This window comes from Pelodiscus sinensis, chromosome 4 (genome assembly GCF_049634645.1).
Source record: "Pelodiscus sinensis isolate JC-2024 chromosome 4, ASM4963464v1, whole genome shotgun sequence".
NCBI classification, from domain to species: domain Eukaryota; kingdom Metazoa; phylum Chordata; order Testudines; family Trionychidae; genus Pelodiscus; species Pelodiscus sinensis.
Window position 1 is genome coordinate 111,053,992 of NC_134714.1, and position 25,657 is coordinate 111,079,648.

The window sequence follows — 25,657 nt, forward strand, 5'->3', positions numbered from 1 at the left end:
CTAAAATGTCAAAAAAGACCCTGAGGCTATGAACCAAAGTTTGTGCAGGTGCACTCAATAAAAGGGAGATGTTATGGAGAATGGAATTTCTTCAAAGTGCCTCCCTCTTGTTGACAGCACCATCTCTTTTGCCTAGATTTAGCTTTCCCAAGTTTATCTTCTTTCAGGTGCAAGACACTGAGAGCTGGGAGATGATCCCACTTACATCAACGCTGAGAGAGATGTAGAGTGGGGTATTGTCTGTGCATTGCTGACATTTCATTCTGTATATCAAACCTCGTTCCACAGCAGCTTCACACAGATATTCAATACGACACGGAGAAAGGGCTTGAACCTTGAGGGGCATCACAGACAAGGGCCCTGGAAGCTAAGGATGACTGGATAGGAGAGTTTGTTGATCAGATGAATTGGGTTCCACAGAGATATCCAAGCAGGAGGAGGATGGATATAATCTCCTTGTCTACAGGCAAAGCTCATACACCAAAGCAGCAGGTGCCTACGCCCAAGTTGCAGTTACGAAGGACCCAGTATACTGGTAGCTGACAGCTGGTAGCTTTTGCTAGCTTCTTGATTCGCTCTGTTACAAAAGGACATTTCAGTACCGGACAGTAATTGGTGAGGAGCCCAACATTCTGTGATGGTTTCTTTAATAACAGATATACCATTGTAGGCTTTAATGTAGGGGGCAGAATACTCTCCTTGAAGGAGGTATTGGCAGCCTCTGCAAATAAACATCACAGCTGTTCTCTACTCTCTTTTACTAGCCAGGAAGAGCAAGGATCAGAGATAAATGTCATGGTCTTGAATGCTGGTAGTGTTTCTACAGCTCCTACTAATGTGAATTATTACGAGGGGGTTGTCTCTTTTGTCCTCTGACATCTGTAATAATGAGTCGTCAGAGCAGAAGGGCAGTGTGATAGTGAGCCTTGTACTCTTTATATTCACATCCAGAGCAAGAATCCAGTCAAGCATATGTCCGGACTGTGGATATAAGTCTACAGAGTGCCCATGAGTGGACAGATAAGGGCCACTGAGACAGAGATGTTGTCAAGGTTTGAACTGATGATGCTTGTGAACTTCACTGCCATGTTGGGGTGCATCTACACAGAAAAGTTATTTAGGAATAACGACCGTTATTCCAAAAGAACTATGTGACCATCTACACAGATGCATCATTTGAGGTCTCCTCACCTCAAAAAAGATATTTTGGCCTTCGAAAGGGTTCAGAAAAGGGCAACTAAAATGATTAGGGGTTTGGAACAGGTCCCATATGAAGAGAGGTTAAAACGACTGGGACTTTTCAGTTTAGAAAAGAGGAGACTAAGGGGGAATGTGATAGAGGTATATAAAATCATGAGTGGTGTGGAGAGGGCGAATAAAGAAAAGTTATTTATTAGTTCCCATAATAGAAGAACTAGAGGACACCAAATGAAATTAATGGGTAGCAGGTTTAAAACTAATAAAAAAAAGTTCTTCTTCACACAGCGTGTAGTCAACCTGTGGAACTCCTTGCCAGAGGAGGCTGTGAAAGCTAGGACTATAACAGAGTTTAAAGAGAAGCTAGATAATTTCATGGAGGTTAGGTCCATAAAAGGCTATTAGCCAGGGGATAGAAATGGTGTCCCTGGCCTCTGTTTGTCAGAGGCTGGAGAAGGATGGCAAGAGACAAATCGCTTGACCATTGTCTTCGGTCCACTGTCTCTGGGGCACCTGGTGCTGGCCACTGTCAGCAGACAGGCTACTGGGCTAGATAGACCTTTGGTCTGACTCAGCATGGCTGTTCTTATGTTCTTATGTACATAGCAATTCCATTATTTCAAAATAATTTTGAAATAATGGATGGCTTATTCTGACTTCTGTAAACATCATTCTATGAGGAATAATGCCTATTCTGAAATAGCTATTTCAAAATAAGGCATGTGTAGATGATCCACTTTTGTTATTTCAAAATAGCCCCTCACCAGGGCCATTCTAAGGTATTCTTTCCCAGTGTCTCCTGGGGCTCTAAATCGAGATAGCACATTTACATTAGGGAAGCCTGACTTGAACTAATTTTGGGGCTTCCCTGCAGTGTAGACATGCTATTTCGAAATAAACTATTTTCGGAATAACTATTCCGCAAAAGCTTTTTCTGAAATAACTGTGCAGTGTGGATGTAGCCTTGGACAGCAACTGTATTCATTCTTTTGGGAAACCATTTGTGCCTGGAGTTCTGGTGATTAATAGGATGACCAAGTTAGTCTTGTTTCTAGACTCACAGATTAAGTGGAGGCTTTCAAAGATTGTGTTTCAATGGAGCTTTCTCATATTGGAGTCTGGATAGGAAAATAATGTCTAGTACATTTCACCATCTAATATCTGATAAAAACATTTAAATACTTCCTTAGTAATATTACTTCTTCTGATTACAGAGTGAGATCCTAGGAAAATATTTGCCTATCTATAGAGCCTCTATTTCTCTCTTACTCAACCCTCAATCCTTCATTAGCAGGGCTTGACAAATTGCTGTTTCTACTTGTCCATGGCGAGTAGATTTCAGCCGGTCACTCCATTTGCCCCGTTCACCGGCGCTGCGCGCATGCGCACTGCCAGTCTGGTGCATGCGCGGTGCGGGGCTGGCGAGTAGATCTCGCCATGGTTTGTCAAGCCCTGTTCATTAGTATTCAGTGTCCCTTCTTCTGCAGCTGGTGGGGAGGAGCTTCAATTTTTGTCCTAGCAGTGATGCAGCAAAGCCTTCAGCTGAGTGGATATCTGATTCACCTTAACCACTTCAAGTTTGTCAAGTCTTTAAAGCAACACAGATCTTGTCATTTACACTGCGACCAAAAGTTATTAGCATTGTGTGCAGCAGTTGTTTTTAGGACATGGTTGATCGTTACCTGCTATTCTCACAACTCCAATATATGGTTCTCCCAAGAGAAGTATCTTCTTAAAGCAGGGGTGGGGAACCTCTTCTTTATCAGGGCCTCTGACCCACTGAAAAAAATCAGTCAGGGGCCACAGGCAGCCCTGTGGGGATCAACTGTATGGAAGCTTGGGGCTTCTCCAATGTTCCAGGGTGGGGTCAGAAATGAAGGGTGCAGTAGGCAGCTCCAAGCTGGAGTAGAGGGTTGAGGTATGGGCTCTTTCTGGAGGTATGGGCTCTGTAGTGATGCTGTTGGGACAGGAGTTTGGGGTACAGGAGGAAATTCAGGGTGCAGGCTCTGGGAAGGAGTGTGGATGCAGGAGGGGCTCATGGTTGGGTTATGGGTAGGAGTTCTGGGTCTGGGAGGGAGTTAGAATGCAAGAAGAGGTTCCTACCTGGTACAGGAGGCTGGGATGTTGGAGGTGGCTCAGAGTGCGGTCTCTGGGTAGGTGGCTCTCACCTCAAGCAGCTCCCAGTCAACAATGCAGAAGTGCAAAGGCCACTGCTTTCATAGGTAGCATTTTAATTTAAATAATAAGTAACTGAAATGTGGGAGGGTATATTAATTGCTGATATCCATAAGTGTATGGATAGAATTCTATCCTATTCAAGTTCCTATCCTATCATTGTGGTATCAGTCTGTAATTAAAACTAACTTTGTATGGTATCTATGTTTTTTAGTTCACTACCACTCTTTAGTTTGGGGAATTTAAATTTCCCAGGATAGGATGCTACCGCCAGTAAAGAAAGACTAATCTGCACCTTAATATTTATGTCAGAGGTAGGTGGTTATTTGGTCACAAACTCAGATTCCATTAAAGTTATAGCTTAATTTAACTTTCTGTACTTAATCTGGAAAACAATGCAAATAAAATGAGCTAACCCCAAAACATATCTTTAGAGAAATAACAGTAAGCAGCAATCAAGTGGGATGCATTTTCTTTGTGAAATGTTTCACCACGTCATATACAAAAGGAACTTGTTTTCAGATGTTGCGATGGAAGCCTAATATGATTATGGAAAACACATAAGTAACCAAAGAGATCATTGTCATACCCCAGTCATAATTGAAATTAATTTTGTAGTGCAAAATAGCCATTGATGGTAAGAATTCCGTTGTGCAAATGATTACTTGCAAAAACAAAAATAAACACCTATTTTATTGCCCAAATAAGGATTGTACCTTTCATAAACAGACAGGAATTTTCAATTGGACTAGCATAGTTTCAGCATTATATTATTTATTTATTACAATAGCACGTAGAGGTCCCAACCAGGATCACAGCCTCATTGATAAACTTACAGTCTAAAAAAGAGAAGACCGACAACACTGGAAGGGAAACATAGGTTCAGAAGAGAGAAGTGACTTGCCACGGTCACACAGCAGAGCCAGGAATCTCCGTACAGAGCCCAAGCCATCCCACCCCATAGCCTTTTAAACTCACTGGACCCAAACTCCTAGAACTTTGATGGGACTCTATTTGTGGGGGGGGGGGTTGTTTTTACATAGACACAGTAATAAACAAATCCATATTTTTGCTCTCCTTATTCATATTAAAGTAGAGCTTAATGGCTTCAGAGTAGAATGTTTAGGAGTAATTTATAGGCAGAATGGTGCTTACCTAATGAGATCAGGAATTTGCCTCTACTTTTAGGCAGAAATGAGTTGCAAGCAAATTGATCCCATCTTTAAATTTTGAAACATCAAATTACTCTCTGGGGTATACTCTCCCTTCCATTTGTACATGTAAGTCCCATTAATGCTAATGTTAGTCACGTGTGTTTACAGCGGAAAAGAAAATGCCTCTAAATTTCAATGTACTATAAGCAGCTTTCATTGCTAGCATTCATGTTTATTGTCAACTCTTTTACAACTGCCCCCAAACCACATACTATATCAGATCTCAAGTCAAGAAGGTTTTTCTCCAAAGAGTATTGAATCACTTTAATGTAGATACTAGTGCTACCTCACTCTACTTTCCACATAGCTGGTAAATTCAGCTTTACTATAGTACTATAAAGATGCGAAAAAACTGTAATAAGCACCTAAAAATGACTGTTAGCAGTGTAGTGTTCAGTTTACAAAACTCTAAACAGAATACTGATGAAAAATTGTAATGATAGTTTTGCTGAGTTGCCAAGAGGAATAAGACAATTCAGTACATTTTTTTTATAAAATGTAAATTATAACGTCTTTTAAGGCAGCCACAACATCACCAAGCAGGACTGAAAAGAAAATCCAAACATCATTATCTCTTCTACTACTTTTTTCAAATATTTAATTTAAAGTTGAACAAATTAGCAACAACATCCACATAATCAATACTGTTCCTGACAGTAATAAAGTCCACACACAGTCAATGAGACTATTCAGGAGCTGAAGACACCTGGGACGATTCACATGTCAGAAGTTATACATGGGTAAGTACTGTGCTGGAGAGAGGCCTTACACTTTTATGCAAATCATTACAACTCTGCAAAGTCTTGCCTCAGATCATCAGCACATTACAGATTTTAAATTAGTGAAATTAGTAATGTACAAACATCAGACAAAAGACAAGATGCCAAGTCTTGCTCCGGTTGTTTTAAGAGTGCAGAGCCTCACCAAAGCCCTGCAGGTATTGTGGGAGTTGTGATGGGCAGGGGGAGATATGGCGGTAAGATCAGGACAGGCCAGCTGAGGGGAACAAGATTTAGACAGTCACAGGCTATTCCTCATTCCATTCCCGTTCCCCACTTCAATGACCTTGGGAATCTTAACAGCTGGCGTCAGGCCTGCTGGTGTTGAATGCCAGGTCAATATCCCACAAGACAGTTTTCATCCAGGATTTAATTCTGAATGAAGGAGCCAACCTGGCCTGTATCACTGAGACATGAGTGGGAGTGGAGGGAGGTGCTGACCTCTCCCAATTGGCCCAGCTGAGTTCTCAATTCAGCACCAGCCTCAACTTGATAGGCAGGGAGGGAGGGTGGCAATTGTCTATTGGAATACCATCTCACTGGCCAGGGTCATGGTCCAACAAAGTGCTAGATTTGAGTGTCTCTACTTGGTAGTGGGTGGCCGGGATAAGTTGGGTGTTCTGCTTATGTACTGCCCACCTCACTGCATAGCAGATGCTTTGCTTGAGCTGGCTGAAGTGGTCTCGGACATGGTGCTGAGAACTCCGAGGATTTTGGTCTTGGGGGACTTTAATGTTCATGCTGAGGCTGTCCTGTCTGGCCCAGCTCAGGACTTTATGGCCACCATGATGACCTTAGGACTATCCCAAGAAATAAACTGCCCATACATATGTGGCGGGTTATATGCTTGATTTAGTCTTTTGGACTAAGGGTGATAGAGATTTTGGAATAAGAGATGTGGTTACACTCTCTTTGTCATGGATTGATAACTACCTGGTTGAGTTTAAACTATTTGCTGACCTTCCCTTCTGCAGCAGGGATCTGATTAAGACGGTCAGCCCTCAGAAGCTGATGGATCCAGAGCGTTTCCTGAGATCTCTGAGGGATTGTTAAGGGATTATGGTTAGTGCTCCTGTCGATGCTCTGGTTGATATATGGAACATTGAGGTAGCCAAGGTAGTTGACATGATTGCTCCTCAGTGCCCTTTTCGGGCTCTTTAAGCCAAGTTTGCTCCCTGGTTTTCTGGGGACTGATGGGCAGCGAAACAGACTGTGCAATGGCTAGAGCACTGCTGGAGGAGAACTCGAGCCGAGTCTGATCGATTGCAGATTAGAGCCCAACAGCAAGCCTATTCTGTGACAGTGCTGTTGGCAAAAAAAAGTTACTTCTCTGCCTGCTTTGCATCTGCACAGTGCTGTCCGGCGGAATCGTTTCAAGTGGTTCAGGGCCTCTTAGAGCCTAGCCCTCATGATGAAATGGAGGAGTCCTCGGCAATCCACTGTGACTTGTTTGCAAAACACTTTGCAGATAAGATTATTCGCATCTGGTCTGATTTGGACTCTGGCTGTCATGTAAGCACGGTATAGAATGTGTCACGTGTACTGCCTAGTCGCTTTTCTTTGGATCAGTTTCAGTTTTTGCAAACTGAGGATGTAGACAAGGTGCTTAGAGGAATTCAATCGACCATGTGCTCACTAGACCCCTGCCCTCTGTGGATTATTAAATCAAGCCGAGAAGGGATGACTGGTTGCATCTAGGGGATTATTAATACGTCTTTTAGGTCTGGGACAGTTCCTGCTGCCTTGAAAGAGGCAGTGATAAAGCCATTCCTTAAGAAGTTTTCCCTGGACCCACACAACGTGAATAACTATCACCCCATCGCTAATATTCCCTTCTTGGGCAAGGTACTCGAGTGGATGGTGGTGTTGGAACTCCAAGCTTTCTTAGAAGAAACAGATTATCTAGATACATTTCAGTCTGGCTTCAGGCCTGGTTTTGAAGCAGAAACAGCCTTGGTCAGCCTGGTAGATGACCTATGCCGGGAGATAGATGGGGGAGTGCTTCCCTGTTGATTTTCTTGAGCCTCTTGGTGGCTTTCAATACTGTTGACCATGGGATCCTTCTGGCGTGCCTGGCAGAGCTGGGTATAAGAGGCACTGTCTTGCAGTGGTTCCGGTCCTACCTGTTGGGGTGCTTTCAGAAGATGGAGATAGGGGGCTGTTGCTCAATCCCATGGCAATTGAGCTGCAGGATCACGCAAGGTTCCATATTTGTCCCATGTGCTGTTTAACATCTACATGAAACCACAGGGAGAGGTCATGAGATTTAGAGGATGATGCCGTTAATATGCACATGACACCCAATTCTATTTCTCTGTGACATCGGATCCAGGTGTTGCGGTGACTGAACTGAACCAGTGTCTGGAGGTGGTGATGGACTGGATGAGGTCAAATAGGCAGAAGCTGAATCCAGATAAGACTGAGGTCCTGTGGATCAGGAAGCCATCTGTCCAGGAATTTGGTGTGTTACCCATTCTGGATGAGGTTACACTCCCCCTGAAAGAACAGGTACACAGTTTGGGAGTCCTCTGGACCCTTTTTTAACATTTGCAAATCAGATTTCCCCAGCGGCCAGCACAGCTTCAGCTTGTCCACCAGCTGCTACCCTCCCTGAATAAGAACAACATGGCTTCAGTGATCCATGCTCTTGTCAGATCCCATTTGGATTATTATAATGCCCTCTATGTGGGGCTACCTTTGAAGAGTCTCCAGAAGCTTCAACTGGTCCAGAATGCAGCTGCTCAGGTTTTAACTAACACTTGCTATATGGAACACATTATGCAGGTGCTCCAGCAGCTACACTGGCTTCTGGTATGTTCCTGGGCACAATTCAAGGTCTTAGTTATGACTTATAAAGCCCTAAATAAGTTGGGACCGGACTATCTGAAGGACTGTCACCTCCCGTACAAACCCACCCGGGGACTGAGGTCATCTGGTGAGGTTCTGTTCTGTGTTCCCCTGCTTACGGAGTTAAGGTTGACATCTACGTGGAGCAGGGCCTTCTCAGCCTTTGCCCCTAGGCTATGGAATTCTCTTCCCTGGGACATTCGCCTGGCACCAACATTGGCATTGTTTTAACATCAGACTAAAGCAATTCTTTTTACTCATGCATTTATTGGTGTTTAGTCGTGTGTATGTGTGTCTCTCTCATCTCTTGAGGTGATTTAGCAGGTTTTATGTCCCCCCACTTTGTGTTTAAAAAAAATATGTAAGCCACCTCCAATATTTTAAATAGAGAGGCAGGGTAAACATATTATAGATAGATAAAATCTCTGAACCTGTAAAGTATGGCCAAAATCCAGAGGAGCAGCAATAAAGCTATTTGCAGCTATCATGCATCAATGTGACCCCAGATAAGGCCCATGACACCTCCTCATTCCCCACAGTGTCATAAATGGAAGTGAAGATGCAGGGGAGTGGCAAAATGGGTAGGCAGCACATCCATTGATAGCCCTGCACGGCAGCTGGTGCGACAAAAGAATCAGCCTACTGCCTAGAGAGCTAAATGGCATCTCCAAATAATAGCTGGGAACAATGGCCCATCGGAATTAACTATCTGTTCTGCACCTACACCCACTCATGGACCACAGGGGAAGAAGAAAGCCCACTACAAGCCTTTCAATCACCCTCCAATCACCATCACACCTCAGTTTCCACAGTGCCAGTTCTACACAATGGTTATTATAGCAGCCTCCACCATGCTTCACAGAGACCAAGAGAGTGGAAGGATCAGAGGCTCATCAGCACTATTCCTTGCCTCCTTCTGCACCGGCACAAGACCCACCCATGAAGTGACTAAGGAGTCATTCCATGCCCCTACCTCTCTGTCCTGATGAACAAGTAGGCTGGCACAGAGCTCCCCTACATAAGACTAGTGGGGGGTATGATGATGATTTAACTATGATTTTTAGACTAGAGTTTCTGAGCTATCAAGTTCTAAGCCTTCACAGTTTTATGCCTGCAGATACTGGCATGTTTGACATTTACAACTGTGGAATACCAACCTATTTTGAATTTGTCCAAATCATTAGTTGTGGAATTTTCCTAGCACTTCATGAATACTGCTGTTAATTGAGCAATTAACTCAAAACTACAGAATATGCTGTGATGGCATGATATGATATAAACCATGTAAAAGACAGAGCAGCCAAGCAACTCAGTATGTTGAAAGATATTAATGAAGTGGCAAAATCTGCCAGAAAAATAATAATGGGCGATTTTAACTACCCCGATATTAACTGGTTGAATAACACATCTGTACATGGTTTAGAGAAGCAGCTTATTGATACTATAAATGTCTTCTTTTTGGAGCAGCTCCTTCTGGAGCACAGAAGAGGATAAACTCTGCTCCATTTAGTTTTGTGTACAAGAGGAAAGTATGGCTGTTCCCCTACGCAACAGTAACCACCAGACAATAAGGTTTGAAATCCCAATAGCAGAGGTCTTTAATGGCAGGTGGATGCAGAACAAAAAATTCCCCCCCCCATCGCACCCCCTCCCCCCCCAAAAAATCCCTGCTGTTTCAGGCTGGGAGCTGTTTGGGAAACATGGAAGAGTTTTAGAGGGGTAGCCGTGTTAGTCTGGATCTGAAAAAGTGACAAGGAGTCCTGTGGCACCTTATAGACTAACAGATGTGTTGGAGTATAAGCTTTCATGGGCAAAGACCCATTTCGTCATGTCACATGCAGCTGACGAAGTGGGTCTTTGCCACGAAAGCTTATGCTCCAATACATCTGTTAGTCTATAAGGTGCCACAGAACTCCTTGTCGCTTATGGAAGAGTTTATTTACCTGCTGAGAGAGAGAACGAATCCAGCATGTTCCTGTGGAGGGAGGAGGCACAGGGATCTGTGCAACATTAAAAGGCAGTGTTTGGAATGTGCCAATTCTTCCGAAACACCTTTTATGGGACAGATCATAAGCTATGAGCAAAGCCTGCTGTTGAATTTCACACAAACTGGGGTAACTAGGAATACATTAATAGCAAAAAGACTACACTAGTGTTCCTGAGGACCACCTGCATAAAACAAACTGAGAGGTATAGCAAGGGGCTGATAGAAAGTGGGTGGCTACATCCCTCTCAACCCACATCCACTGGCTGCACTTATGGTATGGCCACAAGTCATCTAGACCAACAAGCAATGAAAATGGTGAGAGAGCAACTACAGAAGTTAAAGAGTTTGCAGAAAAGTTATACACATACATCGTCAAACCTCAATGCAGAAGATGATGAGGAAATAACTAAAGCCTTTTCTAAGACATAAGACATGGAGAGTGGAGACAAGGCCATGACAGAAAATAAGACATTTTAAGCAGGCCCGGCCAAAGGGTTTGCGGGGCCCAAGTCTAGATGCTAGGAGCAGGGTCCCAGGCCCAGCTGGTGGAGAATACTCAGCAGCGCGGGGCCCCAAACGCCCAAGACCCAAGGCATTTGCTTGCTCGCTTTGCCCTAGGGCCGGGCCTGATTTTAAGTGAAATAGATAGGTAAAAAAATAAAGGTCAGTGCCCTGCCATTCATTAAAAAAAATTGTTAAGGAAACCAGAACAAAAAGTCCTAATAACCAGCTACTCCTTGGAAGGAAAAAAAAGAGCCAATATAGTTGTGGGGAAAGTGGTTCACCGGTTATTAGTACTGGAACTAGAGTCATGATCAGGTGGAAATCAGCCACAAAATGACAAGATTTGCCAACAATGCCTGAACAATGATAAGTGAATGAGTAGCACAATGACAGATGAAATCTAGTGTTGAAAAATTTACTTTGGAAGGAAAAATATTATCATTTATTCCCACTTCTGGATTTTAAATATTCTGGAATTACTCAAGAAAAAGCGGGAGGAGTCCTGTGGCACCTTAAAGACTAACAGATTTATGTGGATATAAGATTTTGTGGCTAAAAACCACTTCATCAGATACACTTAATCAAAAAAAGTGGATCAAGGACTATCATAGAATCATAGAATCATAGAACTGGAAGAGACCTCAGAAGGTCATCAAGTCCAGCCCCCTGCTCTAGGCAGGACCAATTCCAACTAAATCAACCCGGCCAGGGCTTTGTCAAGCCGAGACTTAAACACCTCATATTTGTTCATTTTTTTAATTGTATCCTTTGGTATATATGGTTGTGACTACTTTCTTCCACTATTTGATCTGAGGAAGTGGGTCTGGCCCACGAAAGCTCATCATCTAATAAACCATCTTGTTAGTCTTTAAAGTGCTACATTGTCCTGCATTTTGCTTCAACTACCCCAGACTAACACGGCTACATTTCTATCACCTCTAGGGATGGAGACTCCACTGCTTCCCTAGGTAACCCATTCCAGTGCTTCACCACCCTCCTAGTGAAATAGTTTTTCCTAATATCCAACCTGGACCTCTCCCACCACAACTTGAGACCATTGCTCCTTGTTCTACCATCTGTAACTACTGAGAACAGCCTCTCTCCATCCTCTTGGGAACCTCCCTTCAGGAAGTTGAAGGCTGCTATCAAATCCCCCCTCACTCTTCGCTTCTGCAGACTAAACAGACCCAAGTCCCTCAGCCTCTCCTCATAAGTCATATGTTCCAGCACCCTAATCATTTTGGTTGCCCTCCGCTGGACCCTCTCCAATGCGTCCACATCTTTTTACACAAGAATGTAAAAAGGCAATCAAAACAAAAAAACAAAATATTAAGATCTATAAAGAATCAGATAGAAAATATTTTCTAATACCATTAAATGAATCTATGCTGAGCCTTCTCCTTGAATACTGTAGTCAGTTCTGGACATTATTTCAAAATACAGCAGAAATAAAAAGGGTTCAAAAGGAATCTCCTTCCCACAATACAGTACAGTATTATTCAACAAGCCAAAGGCATTCTGCAGCATTTTTATCTTCCTCTGAAGAATCATGTAATGACCGTAGCCCATTGTGGAATTTCATACTGGATAATCCATAAGTCTGATCCAGTATGGAAGATTCCCATATTCCTAAGACTCCATGTGTTGAAATATGACCAGTGTTCATATTACAATTGGAAACTTACTTTCAATTAAATAGGTTTCCAAATGCAGTTCAGAAACCGTTAGCAGTGTTACATATGTTAGCAAAGAGACACCAGTACATCTCCACTTAACATGAACTCAAAGTGAAAATGCTTCATTTCAGATTCTTTACTTTCTCAGCATTTGTGAAAATGCTTTCAAGAGGCATGTTGTAATGGGAAATGAATTCCAAAACTATTTGCATGAATTTTCATAGCTGACGTTTGTGCTTTAACTCATTTTTGTTTTGGTGTAACATGCTTAATTAGTGACCAGACTGTTACCAGATTTCTAAGGAGCCAGGAACAGGTCTATGCTGTAGATCTGCTTCATTCAGGGAGCAGTTAACCTTTACTGCACTATAACAGTGATTATAATGAAGCAAGTCCTAAGCAATTCTGTTTTATATCAATAAATGGATCAAACTAGCCTTGATGTACATCCCAGGGAGTGGGAAATAAAAAGAAGCTTACTATGAACAATTTATCATCCTGACCCACTTAATAAATTTGACTCAGCAAGATTTCAGACAGCTCTGGTCTACACTAGGTAGTTCAAAATAACAAGCAGAATGCCCACGGAATGCCCATACTACCAAGCCCGTTATTTTGAATAAGGGGCTGGTTACTATGAAATAATAACTGCTGTTTTCCACAAGGAATAACGCTAATTTCAAAATAGTTATTTCAAAATAGCAGGAGTGTGGATGCTCCGGTGCTGCTACCTTGAAATAACTACTCCCCACTATTAACTCACAGACATCTACCCTTCCCCACCGCTAATATCATTAACTCACAGGCATTCACCTTCCTTCCCGCCCCCCCCCCCCCCCCCGCTGCATCCCCCTTTTGTTCTGAAATGTGATTTGTCCTTTTCATATGTATTCACTTTTTTTTAATTGTATCCTTTGGTATATATGGTTGTGACTATTTTCTTCCACTATTTGATCTGAGGAAGTGGGTCTGGCCCACGAAAGCTCATCATCTAATAAACCATATTGTTAGTCTTTAAAGTGCTACATAGTCCTGTATTTTGTTTTAGCTACTCCCCACAGTCATTCAAACTAATTACTCCCTAGTGCTTTCTGGGGATCTAAGTCGAAGCAGCACATCCACATTAACAGAGCCTGCCTCTGACTGATTTTGAGGCTTCCTCATACTGTGGACATGCTATTTCGGGAGTTATTATTTCAAATAACTCAAAGTTGCTTTGAAATAATTTCCTAGTGTAGACATGCCCCCAGTGTGCACACTGACAGTGAACGTCCATCCACACTGTAATATATATGCAAGAAGTACTTTATATTGCTTACTTCACAACAGCCTGTCATTAAAAGCCTCTTGCATGCTTAAATCCATGTCTATGGACAGTTCAGGAACTTTGAAACAGGACAGCAAGGGCAGGGAGGCAGATTTGGAAGGATCTTTGAGAGAAAAAAATAACTGACAAACAAGGTGCATTGGCCACATTACCTAAATGGAGTACTCATCTTTCTGGTTATCTGTCTTGCTTATTCAAAATGGTAAGCTCTTTAAGGCATGCATATGTTGTATTTGTTTGCACAGCACATAAAATAATGGGTTCCCGATTTTGCTAGGGAGCATTTGGATACTACCACTTTGCTGATATTAAATAATCATGATAATTAGTAGAAGTTAGACAATTCCATCTGAAGATGATTTCTTTATGTTTCTTTAGCTGACATAAAATAATCATACACCACGCAGCCAGGACAGCCTGGTTCTTTTGAAATTTCTATTAAGAAAGATCAGTGATAATGTAATAGAGATCTTTTTGGCCAAAATGCTGATGGATTATGGATATGACAAAGAAAGAAATGAAAAGAATCTTTAAAGTCAACTTCCTTCTATTTGAATGTTGTAAAGAGTTGAGTTAGAAAGTGGAGAAAGATGGTGCCCCCAGAAATTATCATAAGCCAGCAAATGATTTATCTTCAGTTAGATTGTAAAGCAGGGAAGTCTCAAATCTTTAAAATTCTTCATTCACATAAACATCTCTTCCAAAATGTTTTATCCTTAATTTACCTTTGTATTTTTCTAGCATCTTAATACATATAAACCGACTCACAAAATTTCATAGATTTTGATTTAAAAGATAAAAATCCATCAGACACATCACACAAATCTATTTGGCCAAATCTTCATTTAGGGTATGTCTAGACTGCAGTCTTCTTTAGAAAGAAGCTTTTTCGGAAGAGATCTTCCGAAAAAACTTCTTCCAAAAGAGAGCACCCACACTGCAAAAGTGCATTGAAAAAGCAATCTGCTTTTTCAAAAGAGAGCATCCTAACTGCCTGGACGCTATCTCGCATGTAAGCTGTGATTGCTATGGACAGAACGGCCACCAGGGCACCTGTGCTTTTTCCTCTTCCCTCTTTTTTCGAAAAAACTCCCTCTTCCACATCCACACATGCCTTTTTCCGAAAGAGCTCTTTCGGAAAAAGCATTTTTCCTTGTAGAATGAGGTTTACCAATGTCAGAAAAGCCCCTGCACTCTTTGCATTCTTTTGAAAGAAAATTGAATTACAGTGTAGATGCAGGTGAAGTTTTTTCAGAAAAACAACCATTTTTCCGAAAAAATCCTGTAGTCTAGATGCACTTTGACTTCTTTGGAACCCTTCTGATTTACATTAAAAAATCTGACTCCATTGTTTTGAAAATATAGGTCTTCAAAAATATTTATTGTTAAGTTTAAAGCAGAAAACTTGATCCGCTATTAATAGCAGTTGTGATTCAATGCAAGAAAAGTTTCAGAAAAAAAATGGATATGACATTGTACATGATTGTTTAAATTCAGAGAGTTTGTTTCAGTATTTATAATAAATACTTGGTTTTGAAACATTTTTACTGAGTGCTTTTTAAAGTCATTTGACTTAACTGAAAATTATATGATATTATTTTCACCATATTATCACTGAAGAGTTACTGCAGCAATATATTTGAAGTTTCTTGGACTTTGCTGACCTCCATTTAAGAAAGAATCTTCTTATATTAATGGCTACGTCTACACTGTAGCTTTCTTGTGGAAACGCTTATGCAAATGAAGCGCAGCATGGAATATCGCTGCGCTTCATTTGCATAATTAATGAGCAGCTGTTTTTGCATACGAGGCTTTTGCACAAAAAAGAGCCATGTAGACAGCTCCTTTTTGTGCAAAAATCCCCTCTTGCGCAAGAGCCATTCTTCCTCATGAAGAGTCTACATGGCTCTTTTTTGAGCAAAAGCTTCTTGCTCAAAAATGGCTGCTCATTAATTATGCAAATGAAGAGCGGCAATAGACCATGCCGAGCTTCATTTGTCTAAGCTTTTCCTCAAGAAGGCTACAGTGTAGACGCAGGCTTGGTGTTCTCATTAAAACTGTACATGTGCATAAAGCCATCTGGCTCTCACACACACACACACACACACACACACACACACACACACACACACACGTTAGAATAAAATGTAAACACAGACAAAAATGTAGAGAGTACCTGGTGGTAAAAGTATATGTCTACAATTGCTAGAGTAAAAACAAAATTTTTTTCACATGCCCAGAGCCCTTAAAAATATATATTTTAATATTTAAAATATAAAACCACTTTAAGACCACAAAAGTAACCTTCAGTTACAACAATAACTCTGTGGGAAATATGGTAAAGGAGAGAAGTCGCATTTTCTATGCAATTTGTATGAGTCATCAGTCCTGTTTTCTCCTGAATGAAACTGGTTAGCTACAACAACAACAAAAACAAAGCTGTCTGAACCGAGCAATCCAAGTAATTATATGTTACAATGTGAACCCATTTATGACAAAACTTTTAAAATTTTGAAGAAAAAAAATCATCATATCCCCTGGTTGAAACATCTACTGAAATTATATAAACGGGTATTTCAGAGATATTGCAATTTATCTCTGTGGGAAATATGTCAGGTGACTCTCAACCTTTCTAGAACTAATTTCTACTTCTACATGACTTTAAGAGTGAAAACTTCTGAAGCATAGCTAAACATTGTTTTTGTAAATGTACTCATGAGATGTGTAGGCAACTAAAACATCTTATGATTTCTTACATCTCTTGTCCTTCCAATGCCAATCCCTCACCTCTCCAACTTGTCAGTCATACCTTGCTGTGTTATGTCTAACTTAGGCCCTGATTTTGCTCTGATTAACTTCAATGGAGCTATGTGCATGAGTTAAAATTTGCAAAAATTATGCCGCTCTCCAAGAATAAACTACCTGAGGCAGCAGCCTATTTTATTTTTCCTGTAAAGCACCATGAATTCTTATGGCAACATAGAAATGGCCATCACTTAACATCAGTTGACCTGTTGCATGCTACATTCCAAATTTTTGCAATTTCAGAGCCACAGAGTAGCTTTTTGAAGAAGGCTTCATCTACTGCTAATATAGAACTTCATTTAATACTCTTTATAGTGCCTGAGAAGAAACTTGATTGTTCTAGATTTTATTTTTAGCTTAAGTGAATTTAGACCTTGTGAATACTGATAACGCTATATGTTAAAATAAGTCATCTAGCCACAGAACAAGGATGATCAAAAACAGCATTAGCGTCTCCATGCGGCCTGTCAATGAGACTCATCCCTGATTTACAGAGATCACCTCTAGAGACTAAATGGTAGTTGACTTTATATATTCATCCAATCTTTGATGTCTCTGCTGAGACTGTCAACAAGCATGCCAGAAATGATAGTGGTGGTGGCAGCATTGCAATGTGGTTATATGTCTTCCAGGAATTGTACGAACACCAATTCCTTCAGTATAGGCCAGCTTACGTTGTCAGATGGCAATAATTTACACTGTTGATTATAGAATTCATACTGTAGTTCTTTCTAATGCATTTATTTGATTGGCCTAAGTATGAATACTTGTTTTACATGTATTTCGTATTTTAAAGGTGTATTTATATGATTTTTTTAAACAGCTTGTGGTCACTATGTTCCACTATTAACCTGGGCAAAATTCAAACAAGTGGCCTAAAATATAGCCATGACACACATTTATATAACAGTGCAACTGCAAGATGCTATATTGACAAACTAACTAATCCTCACAGCCCTCCAGAGAGTTAGATTAGTATACAGTGCTTTAAAAAAAGACACCATTTACTGCCCCCACAGAATTTGTTTTACCATAATATATATTGTACTTCCTATACTTTGAAAAATACTATGGGTACAATGATAAATTTTGCTACTAGTCACAGCATGTGCTGACATTTTTATCGCTATGCATATTTTACAGATGAGGAAAAAGTGAGGGACAGAAAGACGAAGGTATTTTTTTAAACCAGCACCGTGCAGAGAGTCCCTGGTAAAGTCAGGATTAAAAATAACGAGTTCCTAGATCTCAGTTCTATGTTCCACTAACAAACATCAGAAATCTATTTTTCTAAGATCTTTGTAATTTTGTTGAAAGGAATTATTTAATTTCTTAACTACTATCTATTTTTTTCCAAATTTGATAAGCAATTTTCATTCAAAATAAATATAGGTCAATAGATTGGGAAGTGAATTGAATTTGCCAGAGTGGTGAGGCACTCTTTCGTAAGAAGAAAGTGTCAGTAACTTGAATGTTGTCTATCACAAATTGTGAGTTTTGATCGTGTTCCTGTCTTTGGGGGAAAACAGCTGTTCTCCCATTTCATCATAATTGCATGAACCACTTTAATTGAATTTCCATATACAAGATTTTGTGATTTAAAGGTGTGTTATGTAGATTTTCTTCATTTCTGCAGCACCGCTTTATAGTAAAGCACAGGGCTTGTCAGTGATTCTTTCCCTTCACATGGGTTCCCTTCTTACCACATCTGGCCACATCCAAACACTGAATAGGTTATGCTGTTGAACATTTTTTGTGTCTTTATTTTGTAAGTGCCTTTTCTTCCCCACTGAGCTTCTTATCTCTATCTTCTTTTCTAATTCAGAAAAGCACTTAAAAAAGGGCTTAAATCCCACGGACTTCACTGAAACTTAAACACATAGTGAAGGGCCTTCTTTTGTCAAGGCCTAAATTACATGAGTCTCAGACTTTTTGCTGCAACTCTAAATATCAGCCTCCTCCAAGTTAAATATGAATGCAATTCTGGTTCAGCTGTCAAAGGTTGCCATGGCATTTTCCAGATAACCTATGTGCATTATTTCCAAGAATTCCATCTTCTTGGCATCGGTGTCCCCAATTTGCTTCCAGGCCCATAGCTCTATCGCTGCAGCAAAGAAGCACTGCTGACGTAAGCCACGGGGTCCGCACAGATTCACAGATGTTATAAAATGGTAAGCATTATAGAATAACGTCTCAATTACTATTTGGAAATTCAACAGCCATGCCAATATGAGGGCAGCAGTGCTCACTCATTCTTTTCAGGTATTTATATCCACCCTGAAAAACTGAAATGGAGGATTGCACAAGAATTACAGGGAGATACTTAATGCCCTCCTCCTTAAAACTGTTTCACACCAGATGCAAATAAGCAGTACAGTAAATCAATAAATACTTACAAACACACAAGAAAATCAGCCCCAGCACCCAGAAATCACTGGTGAGTTGCTTTTGAATTCATGAAACTGACCTGAAAATGTAGAAAGAAAAAACTTAAAGCAAAGAAAATGGACACGTTTAACTTTTTCTTTCATTATAGGAGAGAGGCATTTTCTAGCTATGAACTAAACAAAACTGCAACCAGCACTGTTGTCACCATTTCAACCAAATAGTTTACACAGAATTTGTTTCCAGGAAGCCAATACCATGACAAACAATTATTTCATTGTTCTATATCTTACACCATAGCAACCCAGTCCATTATGGTTTGTAAGAGCTGTCAGGAATAACAGGCATGGTTATCTTTTAATAGGGAAAACAACAAAGAGAATTTTAAGGGGTTATGGGAACACACATTGCTTTAGAAAAATCTGTTGGTAATAGTGTTTTGCAGCTTAACTGTTTTAATATAATATCTTTTTGGTGTTTTAAATTGAAATACATTTAAGGTAATAGTTATATAACAAGAATGCATTTGTTCTACATAAGGTCTAGATCCCATTTAGAAGGCTAGGCACAATGCATTCAGTATAAGGAATGATTCAATCCAACATTCTTTTCCCTCCATACCCCTCAGTGCTGGCTAGAAAGGTAACAGATGCAACTCAAACCCACAGAGCTTGCCTTATAAAATTCTTTAACTAGCACAATGACTCACTTTATGCCTCTAAATATCCATGGTTTCCTCTCTCCAGAACCCCCATGCATTAGAAGGTAGTTCGGCAGTTTATTTTTATTGTTTGGTCTACATACAGCACATTTTTAGTTCTTGTGAAAACAAAGAAACTTTGTTCCAAAGCCCTTGTTTTCTTTCCAAAATGTGGGAGATGGATATGGGTAACCTTAAACTGAAAAAAAAAATAATGGAGTCTGTGCTACTAGTTTAGGTCAAACCCCCTTTTTGTTCTTTGGGAAGTATCTGATTAGTTTGCAGTTCATAAAACTGGGCGTACATTTAATGTAAAAAACATATAACTATACTGAAGAAGAAATCATCATTTTTATTGCCCTCCAGTAATGTGTAAGAAACACCTTCCCACAACATTTCTGTACCCTAACGTGCACATTGCACAATATTGCACATTGCCTAGAGACAAGGAGAGAATACCAAACTTATCTTGATGTAGAATAGCCTTCTTATCCATCCACCCACCCTGTACTGCATGTTATTCATTCCACTGAAGCCCTCCCCCAGCCCAAAAGTACACATCTAATTGTGTCTTCTCTCCTGTAATGCCAATATAGAGTCAACAAATCTCATTTGCCATATCATTGCTGTGTTATTATATATGTTAAAAGCAAGTCTGAATCTCATTATCAGTTGATTTATGCCATCAGTGTGCTTTGGAGCCACCAATTAAACAAGGACAGTGGTTCGTAAGGTCACAGTTAATTAATCTGAAAGAGTATAAATACACTTTAATGGGTACCACCTCATACAGAGAATTTAGGAACAAAGCACCACCACTTTATGGTGAACAAACAATTAGAAGGAAGGTTAAACATACAAAACTTAAAATTTAGCCTCAAAGTTCAGCTAAAATTAAAACTAAAGGAGAAAATTTAGCCTGGAAATATGCATGTGAAAATGCTTAGGACAACAATGCAAGTAAGTGAAATGACAGAACAGGGCTAACTGTGCCCAGTGATCCTGAGCAAATTAAAGCCTGTTGTTGTTCAGATAACACCTCAAAACTGGAAATCGGCTGCAGGCTGCACCATTATGCAGCTAGTCAGGCTGAAAAAAATAAAATAAAATAAACAGCCCAATCTACTCAAAATGGTTTCATCTTAGCTAGGTTGTTATATTTAGTACCTCATACAAAATAATAAAAAAAAGATATTTCTCCTGCCCTCACATTTCCTTGGTTAATTTAGTAAAATAGTGCATCACATATAATACATTCAAAGGAAATCAACTAAATGTGCAGTAATGTAGCAGCAGTGTACCGGTACAACAAGACTATAAGTAACAATAGTGAAAACACTCCAGCCTAACTGAAATACTTATTTACAGTGCAAATTCAAAATATAAAGTACCCTGACTTTAAATGAAGGAAAATTAGAGACATTTACTAAAATCATGACTCATTTTACCATGCATAGTTACTGGATAAAAAGAAAAATAATACTGGAAATATAAAACAACACCTCATGACGTAATTAACTCAAGTGGTTTCAAGACTTTTCCTTTTCGTATTTGTAGTCAAATGCTCTACTAGTAAGCACTGCCCATTATTCTCTTCCTACTTGGTTTAATATATGATAATTTCCTTCCAATCAAAAGACGAAAGATGCAGCTGTGAAACAATCTTTCTCCCTCATCAAAAAGTTAACATCACACATATTAAACCCATGCTGATTATATTTTTTAAAACATGCATTTATTTTATTGATTAGATAAGATAATATGCCTGTCACAAGGTAACCCTCTGTTCCATGAGTAATATGCATCCCCCTTTGTACCTGATCCATGCAGGACATAAGTCTGCCAGTGCAGCCTAATAAGGGACAAGATATTTGTGTTTCAGCTCTATAGATGGCTGGTTCAAACCCAGGTGGTGACCCACATGAATGGTCACTGCATTAAACCCAAGAGTCAAGATGCTCTTAAGCAAAGTATTCCCATCAATTTCTATGGTACGACTCCTATCAGTGACGTCATTGAAATATGTGTTTGCAGTCAGAATGCTGTACAAACTGATGTCAGAGCTCATTCTTACATACCTTTTTTGGAAAGCTACTTGCATAATTACTGAAGATTGGCTTGTCCCTTCCTTCCAAGGGACAGAACTGAAGCTTTTAAAAAAAAATCCCGCACTCAGATTCATGCATGTTTATCAAAAGGTGCTACATATTTAAAGCCCATTGCTTCCTAAACTAACCAATAAATTATGTGTTTTCATCAGCTGAATCTTTTGCTCCCAACTTCATTAAAAATGAAAGTATATATAGTTATATAGTATATAACAGTGTTTCTCAACCTTTGTTTTATAAAGTACCCCTTTTTCCAAAAAAAAATTCTAAGTACCCCCAGCACCTACAGTTTTCAGACACACAAAATTTTCTTCTACCATTGCAACACATTTGTTTAAACAACTTAATTGTAGCCGGGAAGACAATGAAAGGCTAATGTAGGTGTAAAAAGTACAAAATAATAAAGCGCTGTAAAATTTAACACACAAATTCAGTTTTCTCCAAATTTCAGTTGTGTTGATGCACCCCCTCCCCCCCAGACATCTCTCAAGTACCCCTAACAGTACTCGTACCACTGGTTGAGAAATGCTGGTCTATAACACATTAATACAACGTGAGTTGGTAGATACTGATACAGATACACTCTCTCCCAGGAGTGTCCTCTTTTTTGAAAGTTCAAATATGGTAACTCTAAGGGTATGTCTACACTACCACCCTCGTTCCACGAGGAGTAACGGTAGTTCGAATTAAAGAGCCTAATTCAAACTACCTACTCTGTGCCGCGTGTCGCTGCAGGCACGGAGTCCGCACTAAGGGGGATTTAAAAATGGCGAGGCCCAGCAAGATGCAAATGAAGCCTGGGATATTTAAATCCCGGGCTTCATTTGCAACTTCGAATGCCTATATTAGCCACCCTTGTTCGAACTAGGGTGGCAGTGTAGACATACCCGGAGGGTTTTGCCAATGGTTTAAGTGGGGCTGGGATTTCACCCATTTTACAGGGACTACTGGAACAAACTATGCCCATACGGACATAAGCACATTTCCCAATTACTTCAATTAAAGCTATATATATATAATTAAGTATTCCCGGAAAACTTTCAAGAAAAAATTGCTTTACAAAAAAGTCAGGCTTTTCTTGCAAAACCATACATGAATAAAACCATGGACATAAAAGAGACTACTGTCATGAGTAAAGGTTTGCAGGATCAGCCACACAATATTTAATAGCATCACTATAAATACCGACAACCAAAGAAACTTCTAATGAAAATAGAATTTTTTTATAGTTTCTTGTAAGTGAGCCCCCCTTCCTCCTCAACAGCTTTCATAATTCCAAGAAGATAGCTTGTATTAACACATGATTTCACCACATTTTTCTCCAGAAAGCTGAGAGTGTATTCATTTAATAAAAGCTTTCAATAATAATAAGGGACCCTGGTTATTCACAGATAGCCAGATTCTACAGGTAGTATGAATTTTCTGTGGACTACCATCAGTGAGCATGAAAGGAGCCTGTGTGTAAAAAATGGAAACAGTTATTTAGAAGAAAGCATGGTATCATGTTATATTATTTAAAAATGCGACCTAACATTGTGGGCTGCTGGGACCAAGCTATGTACCTTTCGACAACTGTTAAAAACCAATTTTCAGAATTACAGCATGACATGAGATGAGAAAAAGGTATAATACAGACATCGAAGATATACATTTAGGGCCTGATCCATGAAGCAATTTCACACCCCATACATTCAAAATTGTACAATTAAAACAACAGTAATAATCTGCAAGGCCATAATCACAATAATAAAAATGAAGGGGGCATTAAGTTGATTGTGATGAGCTCTTCTGAGTTGGAGTTCTGTTATATCCACTATGTCTGTTAGGATTTTTAATTTTTTAAGGTAAAAGGCAGAGTTTCCAGATGGGTCAGTGAAGGATGCTTTAGTTAGCCTACCTCTACACTACAGTCCTTACGGCACAATTGTACTGCTGCAACTGTGCCACTAATGTCTCCAAAGGAGCCACTTTGTGCTGATAGGAGGGTGTTCTCATGTCAACATAATTAAACTTAATTGCCAAGGGAGGTGGTGGAATCTCCCTCTCTGGAGATATTTAAGAACAGGTTAGATAGACATCTGTCAGGGATGGTGTAGACGGAGCTTGGCCCTGCCTTGAGGGCGGGGGGCTGGACTCGATGACCTCTTGAGGTCCCTTCCAGTCCTATTATTCTATGATTCTATGAAACTACTCTTAACAAGCAGTGGTAGGTATGTCAGCAGGAGATCATCTCCTGCCGACACTGTTCGGTTCACACCGATATTTGTCAGTATAACTTATCTCAGTCAGAGGCCATTTTTTTCATGCCTCTGAGCAACTTAAGTCTTACTGACAATGTAGACACAGCCTAATATATAAGTAATACTTCATAGACTGCTTTCCTATCTGGAAATGACTTTAAACAGGCTAATTAATATTGTTATTCACAGGACTCTCCTCCATACAACAAGAGGGGATTCCTGTTACCTTCTCTCTTTGTAATGTTTCACCAATTTCCTGGCTTATATTCTGCTACCTCCACAGAGAGGCTGGGTCTCTCCTAAGAATTTATATCAGTATATAGCTATTTCTCTCAGGGGACATAGCCATACTGAAGTAACCCCAGGAGTAACAGCACTAAAGCAATGGAAGAATTCATCCATCACCCTTGCTATTGCTTTCTGGGGAGATGCCTATGGGAGAATTCCCCCACCCATCAGCATAGGTGACTGGAGCACTACAGAGATGCATTACAGCACTGATGGAGGTTCAGGCTATGCACCCAAGCTCAGACTCATCCTACCCAGTGAATCTGAGCTAATCTGTCTAGCTTGCACTCGGTGGGCACCACAGTATCCACACAGCTATTTTCAGTGCATAAACATAAATGTCTAATCAAGTGGGGAGGCTCACTCCCAGTTGCAAGGCGGACATACTCTTAGGATTTGTCTAAACAGTGGTAATCAGGGTATGTCTACACTATGCAGCTTTTACAACCAAGCTGTGTTGACACAGCCCATCACTGTCAGTCAGCGTGTGTGAACTCTGTTTGTCAGCGCTTTTGCCAACTAAATACTTCCAGCCCCTACGAGTGGGTTTTGCTTTGTCAGCAGGAGAGTGCTCGTGCCGACAAAGCAGCATTCACATTTGCATTTGCCATGGAAAAACTTTGTCATTCACAGTATTGGGGAGTTAAGCACTTGATTGACAAAACTTTTGTCATTCACAAGTGCAAGTGTAGACATAGTCTAAGTAAAGTTAGGGCAAAATTAGCTAAAGGTTTGGTGTTAGCACGCGTAAGTAAAAGAGCATTAAAGAAATAAAGTAGTGTTAGAGTGCATCTACACAGCACCCATAGGTCAAAATAAGATTTGCAATTGAGCTACACAAATTGTGCATCTTATTTCAATCTAATTTTGAAATAGCTATACAGCACCAAATTTCAAAATAAACCGCTATTCCAAAACATCCTTTAACCTTCATGGAACAAAGGATGTCGGAATAGCGAGCCCATTATTTTAAAATCTATTTTGAAATAATGGGCTGGTTCAAAAAACATAAAATAGCACCACAGTCTAGACGTACCCTTAGCTTGCTATAGCTTAAGGTCCCACATAAACAATGGCAAAACTCTCAATGACATCAATGCACCCAAGATCTCACCCTACAAATATACGCCTGCATGTACTAGACAAATAATAATAATTTTGCCATCAAATTCAAGAAGCATAAAGCAAACTATGTTCATTTTATTTCTCATTGAGACACCCACGCTAGGGTTCAAGGCACTTTAGCTTATGCACATCAACACGGCCATCTATGGCAGGATAGCTGCCAGCCTGGCCACCAAAGGCCACATGCGAACCCAGGAGCACGTTTGCATAAAAATCAAGTTGATCCGGTGAGACCATTCAACCCTGAGCCCTGAGCTTCCCCTCCCCCTTCTTCCCCTTGCTTCCCCCTTCCAGCTCCCT

General features: G+C 40.2%; 1 protein-coding gene across 23 annotated transcripts in view; it reads right to left on the minus strand.

Annotated features, from left to right (window-relative positions):
- The window catches only part of SOX6 (SRY-box transcription factor 6), a 519,233-nt gene that overhangs the window by 425,719 nt on the left and 67,857 nt on the right, over positions 1 to 25,657 (minus strand). For 22 of the 23 annotated variants that reach the window (XM_025190443.2, XM_006134565.4, XM_075928048.1 and 19 more), the window contains exon 2: positions 18,908 to 18,978. The exons of the other annotated variant lie outside the window; for it this stretch is intronic. The gene's annotated coding sequence lies outside the window, so the exon portion shown is untranslated. The remainder of the gene's footprint in view (positions 1 to 18,907; positions 18,979 to 25,657) is intronic. 23 annotated transcript variants of the gene reach the window in all.